Source organism: Chaetura pelagica, unplaced genomic scaffold (assembly GCF_000747805.2).
Source record: "Chaetura pelagica isolate M959 unplaced genomic scaffold, ChaPel_1.0 scaffold531, whole genome shotgun sequence".
NCBI lineage: Eukaryota > Metazoa > Chordata > Aves > Apodiformes > Apodidae > Chaetura > Chaetura pelagica.
The window spans coordinates 2,465,137-2,472,403 of record NW_009952362.1 but is presented as its reverse complement, the minus strand read 5'-3'; positions in this window follow the sequence as shown (position 1 = coordinate 2,472,403).

Genomic DNA, 7,267 nt, shown 5'->3' with positions numbered 1-7,267 from the left:
TCGTTCTGATGTTCACAGGGACCCCCCTGTGCCCCCCTTTGCACCCACTGCCCCTTGTCCTGTCCCCGGACACGACTAAACGCCGGGCAGTGTTGGTGCCCCTGGCCGGGCCCAGTGCCCCCCACCCGGACACCTTCCGGCCCCCACAGGCCGGGCAGTGCGTGTTTCAGTCCCATCTCCTACTTTTAGCTTATTCACAGCCGGCTTTGCTCCTTGTGCTGGTTCCAGTCCCTCCAGCGAGGCAGCCCAAGGCACAAGGCCCAGGCCCGGGCCGCCCAAGGCCCCGGGGCCCCCCAGGCCCCGCCACCACCCCGGGAAGCCCGGGAGAAGCCCAGGGCGGGCTGGAGATCTGCGGCGGTGCCAGGTGTCCTCAGGGAGACTGAAACATTCCCCTGCGTTGGCACCTTTATCTCCCGGAGAGCCACCGTTCAGCTACTCAGCAGAACTGTCAAACACACAAAATACATAAAAATTAAGGAAGAGAAACATTATTTTCCTCCTAGTACCTTTTAGTTACTGTAATTTCAGGTGTTGCTGCGTCACCAGTAGGGGCACAGCCTCTCAGAGAACAGTTTTCCATTTGAGGGCACTCCTTCAAAGCTGCAGCTGTGCCAAACACCTCTGTCCACGCAGAGAATTCCTATAGTGATACCTTACCAATAACAAAAATGAGATTTAAGCATCCAGGACGGTGAGGTTCCTGCCTCTCCTGGAACAGCAAACGCATGAATCACATTCCTTGCTTAAGGGGAAAATCTCCCCAGTCCCAAGCACTTACCTGCCCTGTAATGAAATGGTTTTACTAACGGCCCACCAGGAGGGTATTGTAACACAGCTCACCTGTGCCTTCCAAGAAAGGGTTCATTGTTTCTTCAGAAAGCAGTGCTTAAAAACCTAACACATCTAGTGATTGCTCCACAAATAAATTCTGACTGTTCTTCATTTGCTTTTAAATAGCTCCGTTCAACGAAAAAAATAGTTTTCAAAAATCCCTTTTATTTTAGGATTTCAGGGAATTTTTAAATCCTAAAATGAGTCTTACAGCATATTTCTGGGATTGGTTTGTGTAATGGAATTTACTCTTCAAGTGAAGAAGTGAATCACAGATGCCAGTACTTTGGGTCCCAGCTGCCTGGCCCTGCCAAGGGGTCTCACTGACAGGGGGAGAAGGGATTTTAGAAAAGAAAGGGAAGTCAAATTTCCCAAGTGTCCTCACAATACACTTAACCAATCCTATACCTGATTAAAATAATTACTTACATAATCTTTGCGTTAATATTTAGATGTAAATAAATTGCACCGATTTACACATTCCAGATAAACTTGTGATTTTTCAAAATCACCCCGTGAAGCCATCAGGAGGGAGAAATCCGTTTAACATTTGAGACTCCATTGGCACCACACAGCGTGCAGCGCAGCCTGACCTCTGCTGAAGCACAACAGCAAAGGTTTTGTCCCAGCGAGCAGCTGGGATATCTCCTCACCCACAGCTTTCTCCTCCTGCTACAGACCAGGGGTGGAAGGACCGCCCTGTGTAACTCGTCCCAGCCCTTCAAAACTAGCTTCTCAGGGCAGTAAAAGGCATAGAAGAGTTAATTTAAATTAACAGATTTTTAAATAGATTCTGCTTTGTCCACTGCTTTAGAGGTACAAGACACCTTGAGTCACATTTTTGAGATTTCCTTTGAAGTTCAGAAACTTATTTTTGCTTGACCACAGACTCCCAGAGCACGGATTTAATCTTTGTCCCCTAAGGAGAAGGTTCAGAGTTTCCAGGGTGGCCTCACCTGAGGAATACTTTGCCTTTTCTCTCAGCTGCTGCAGTGGCATCATCGTGCCTGGATGCACCTCATCCTTCTGAAAACCCTGGCTCTGATACCTTGAACAATAGGCTGGCACCTTGGACTACAGGCAACATTCCATCACCCGGTATATGGTCATGTTGATTGGCCTTCACCTGAGCAGCCTCCAGGCCTTTTGTATGTAAATAGATAAAAAGCTCAAGGAACTAGAGGCCTTGCAGTTAAGAATTAGCTGAGACCAGCAAGACAGAAAGAAGATAACCATGCCCAATACTGCTCATGCCTTGGGGGAGGGTTCAACCAAAAGACCCTTCAGAGCCACCCTGACAACCACCAAAGACCCCCACCAAAAACCCTAAGAGGCTTAAAACACATATGGGTTGGAAATGCAAATATTATAATTAGTTCCAGAAAATCTGATGTGTGTGTATGTGGTGGGACAGTGGAAGCCCTGCCTGCTGTCCCGAGGCAGGCACGCTGGGAGGACCGATCCCGCGCATCCAGCGCTGCCATACAGAGTGCCTGCCTTCTGAAATTACAGACAAGTGTTAGAGGGCTCTTTCAGCAACCCAATTTTGCAGTAGCAGTCAAGTCAAAGCTCTAAGAGACAAGATTTGACAACCTGCTGGTACATGCCTGGTGCCCAAGGCAGCTCGCTGGTGGCCAGGTCACCAAGAAGTGCTTCACCCTCCGTGTCACCAATAGGCACAAATAACAACCTGAGATCTTTTCTATCCCCAGGTGTTCTTTCCCTCTTGAGAGCTTTGGCTATGCAGCATACTCCTGAAGTATGCAGATGATTTCTGTTTGCATACAGGTGTGCACAGACACCAGGTTATAGTTATTCATAGGAATAAAATCGTATCTCACTGTTATTTCATCCACAGACACTCCCACCAGTGTGACATGCTTGCAAAAATAGTAACCGTATTCATTAAGGATTAAGTGGCAAATTATTGTCTAGTTCAAAGAGTGCTTCACATACAGGCCCCTACATACCAGTCTTGTAACATAGCTTTTAGAGATTTGTGTTTGAGGTAATTGAGGTGTTGTCCCGAGGGGTGGGATGGGGTAGGTATTCTTTATTATTATTATTCTTTTGATTTTGTAGTCCTGGCTGAAAACAGGCACCCAACCCAAGTGTAGTGTGTGTCATTTTTATTCTGTCAAGCTGCTGTGGCTGCTAGAGTGCAGAAAGCTGGCAGCTAGTAAAACAGCACAGTTTATTCAGGACCTTCAAACATATAATCAGTGCTTGCTACGTGTGGAGTTCACCTCACTCCTGTAGGTGCTGCAGAGCTTTTTTTCTGTGGCCTGGTTTTATAAGCAGTGTTTTTCTATAACTATGCTAGAGCTAATACATTAGCATTAGAAAGGAGAAAGTGGGAACATTGCTGTAATTCATCTGGGCTTCATCGACACAAAAATATATCAGGCATTTCTTTCATGAAGCTTAATGGGAATATAGATGTGATTTCAAGTCTCTCGTATTTTTTTTCTCTTTTCTCAAATAGTAAAATTTCACTTAGAAAAAACATGTTAATCATATTGTGGAGAAAAATAGTGTTTAAAATATATTATTAACCACTTCTATTACCAGTTTCAGTTGTGAACCAACAAGTGTATAGGCTGCTTTCATTCATAAATGGCTGCAATCACTGAGGTATTTACTGCCATTTTTAGATGACTGCAGAAATCAGTAGGCTCATCACAACAGAGTCACTTGTGCTTCATCAGTTGAAGTTGGTATTAAGCGACCTGGGAGGCAGAGCAGTGCTGGGGGCACTTCTTTGTGTTGGTGGCAGCAGAATCTCAGGAGCAAACAGGGCTCTGGTTAGACTCTGCAGAAACTGGGGCTTTAATGGTACTCTGAACACAGACAGATATCCTCATATTCTGATTTCAGCTTGCAAAACAGAAGCAGTGAGAAAATATCTTGCCTGAGGTCAAGAAGGGTAACTGTGGGACAACCTGTCCTCCTGAGCTACCCAGGTCAAGCACAAATCCTAAGGCAACAAGGCCATAGAGCATCTTTCTCTCACCTTTGAATTCAATGGACATTCTAGCAGGTGAAGTAAGAGAAACCAGCCTTTCCTCAACAGACTTGCACATTTGTGTCCATGTGCTCCACCTGCCAGGCCTTCAAGGAACAAGCTTATTCTGACAAACACGCAGGACAGCCACACATAGGTTTCCTCCTAAATATGTTTTTCTCTTTAGCAAAGTTACTAAGCTCTTTCTCTCTCAAGCCTTATAGTCGCCCTCGTGCTTTGCAGTGTAAGAATCTGACCCCTCACCAAGGCCTGCAGAAATGCCTGTATCTTTGCCAGTAAGCAACTGCCTGTCAAAAAGCTTAAATGAAGCCCTAAGCCTGCAACACCCTGAACAAGCTCTGCTTGATGAGGGGTGGATGTAATTACAAGTTCGGCTGCTGACTGCACAGCATTAGACCGTGGTATCCATACTGCAGTGGTGGGCACCTGTTGCCAGTACCTGCAGACCCTTTTCCTGCTGGTTTTTTGTCTCTGTTGCCTGTGCTGCAGCAGACACCCCTGCTCCCTGCCTGCAGCAGCTGCCGGGGGCCACGCACCCTAAAGCACCCAGGTACATAGCTATGCGAAGCACAGCAGCGCAGTCAGTGTTCTGGGAGCGATTTGGTGCTGCTGCTGCAGCTCCTGCCAGAGGGGGAGAGCAGAGAACCTGGAGGCAGCCGGGCAGGGGACAGCCCAGCGCGGATCATCAGCCCTTCTCCACCAGGCGGCTGCCGGGCTCTTCAGAAGCTGCTGGGGGTGGGAGGGCAGCCACGGCTGCCAGAGCCCAGGGGACCTCCCAAGCTCTCCTAGTACTTCCTCGTGGTGAGTGCTCTGCCGACCAAGAAAAGCACTGGAGTTTTCTCTTTTCTTTCTTTTCTCTTTTCTCTTCTTTCTTTTCTCTTTCTCTTCTCTTTCTCTTCTCTTCCCCTGCTTCTATTCACTTGAAACAACTGAAAACAGTCTTTCAAAGTAAATTTTAGAATCACAGAATCATTAAGGTTGGAAGGCACCTTCAAGATCATCAAGTTCCAACCCCCCTGCCATGAGCAGGGAACAGCTAGACCAGGTTGCACAAAACCTCATCCAACCTGGCCTTTAAAACCTCCAGGCATGGGGCATCAACAACCTCCCTGGGCAACCCATTCCAGTTCCACACCACCCCTATAGTGAAGAATTTCTTTCTAATATCTAACCTAAATCTCCCCTCTCTCAGTTTAAAGCCATTACCCCTTGTCTTATCACTATCTTCTCTGATTAAATTTTAGAAGATTCCCTTGCTCATTATGATCCACTGAATGTGTACATGTAAACAAATATTGTTGACTGCTAAGTATTAATCCATAAACCCCATTCATCCAACATTTTAAGAAAGCTAACATGCTTGTCAAGAAGAGAGAACAATAGAAAAAAGGTTACATTTAAAAATTGTGTATTTCGTGATGAATGAATCTGCTGCAGGTTTATTAAGGGAAAGCATTTGTTCTGCTCATCCTGTTTCACATCCTCTCTGTGAATAAAATGCTGCTGTGGTCGAATTAATTTCACTGGGTTGGCTACTTTTATACAGCAAACCACTGTGTGCACATGAAACCAAGCACACCCACGGGTGTCCCGACGGAGCCGCGCCGGGAGCTGTGCCAGGCAGTGTGGGTCAGAGGGGCTGCATCCTGGCTAAGGGTGGAAAACATCCATGTTTTCCTTTGTTCTGATGCAACAAAGAGCTTTGTTGCATTGGGGAAGTTTGCAAAAGAAGCGATTGCTCTGCTTTGTTTTTTTTCTTTTCTGACCCCCAGACAAGGCAAGAGCCCCACAGTGGGGGTCAGCCATGCCGGTGAACACCTCTAGATGCACCCCCAGACCTGTTCCTGGGTGCCATGGGTGTGAAGGAGAAGCAAACCAGGGATCCTGGACCCCACAGAGCTGTTGCACATGGTGGCTGCCCCAGCAGGAAGGGTGACCTCCCACAGCACCCCATGGTTTCGGTGGCAGCAGCCCTGGAGTGGGGCCAGGTTGGCATCTCACCAGCATCGGGGCAGGGGCAGGCTGCTTTGAGGGGGCTGTTTGACATTCCCAGGGTGGGGTACCTTCCCATCCACCAGCAGGGCTCAGGGACAGCCCTAGGAGGACAGGATCAACTGGTTCTTGTCAAAATAAATTGTAAGCAAAGGGGATCTCTGGAGACGTGCCTAATCCCAAACTCCAGGTGAAAGATGGCCAGCTCAGACAGCAGATCAGGCCTGGGAGACCAGGAGGTGAATTAACAACTGTCAATTTTACTTCCAAAGAACATCCTCATGTTCAAGCAAGCAGTAAATGCAATCTTGGCAGTGAGAGAGCCATACAGATATAAATATATGCATCCCATCTGCAGGACTGGCTGCTTGCTCTGAAGTGGCATCTGCAGAAAGAGTGATGTTCTGCTGCAATAATAGAGTGGGTGAGGGGCCCAGGGGAAGCAGCAGTGCCAGTCCTGGCCCTAGAGGTGTTGCTGGTTGGATGGTATCATTGACCAAAGGGATATTTTGCAACACGTTCCCAGCAGTGCCAGGACAGAGACTAACCAAGAGCCATGGAAGTTCCCTGGGGGAGCTGACAAGTGGATGCAAAAGAATCTCTCAATGTCTGTTCCTACCACGTGTGGTGAGTCAGGCTTCAGGGCAAGGGGCAGAGTGAGCCTGCGTGGGCTGGTGGCCCAAGCCACCTCCTTTTGGGACAGCTTTTTCAGTCTTTCTGGCCACTACAGACAAAATTACATTTGTCAGAGATGCCAGACTGGACATCTGACCTGCACAGAGCACCCTGAAGCACCAAAAAATCCCTCTCCTCCTGCCTGTGCTCATCAGCACCCTGGATGGAGGCAGCTGTGGGAAATTTGTAATTAGAACAAAAATAATTATTTTGGCTGACTGCATCCATCCAACAAAGTAATATATGTGCAAATTGACAAATTACATCAGAATCTCATTGCCTGGGTTTTACTCCCTCTTTGGCCCACCCATCTGCAGCCTCCAAATCTGCAAACAAATGTGATTTTCTAGCTGGGGCACCAAAACCAGCCCCAGGAAAAAGCAGACCCCTTTCTGCTAGGCATTTTCACACTAAGGCAGGTGATCTGCTGACCTTATGGCATCTGACCGACTTTCACAAACTGCAGCAACTTCACCTGACACCGGGTGGCCTCCCCCAGTTTCCTCCTGTCCTTTGAAGATCAAAGGAAAGCAAAGATAACTTCCAGCTTTATCATGGAAACTAAAACCACTACTTCGGGGATTATCTTGGACCTCCCTCCCTGTTAGCACTCAGCATTTCTCAGGCTCATCCCAGAGGCAGCAGGACATCCTTCTCCCATCACACCCAAGCTGGCAGGCTTCACCGGTGCAGCTTTTCAAAAGCCTGTCCAGATAACGGGCATATTTTTTATCTTTTCCAGCT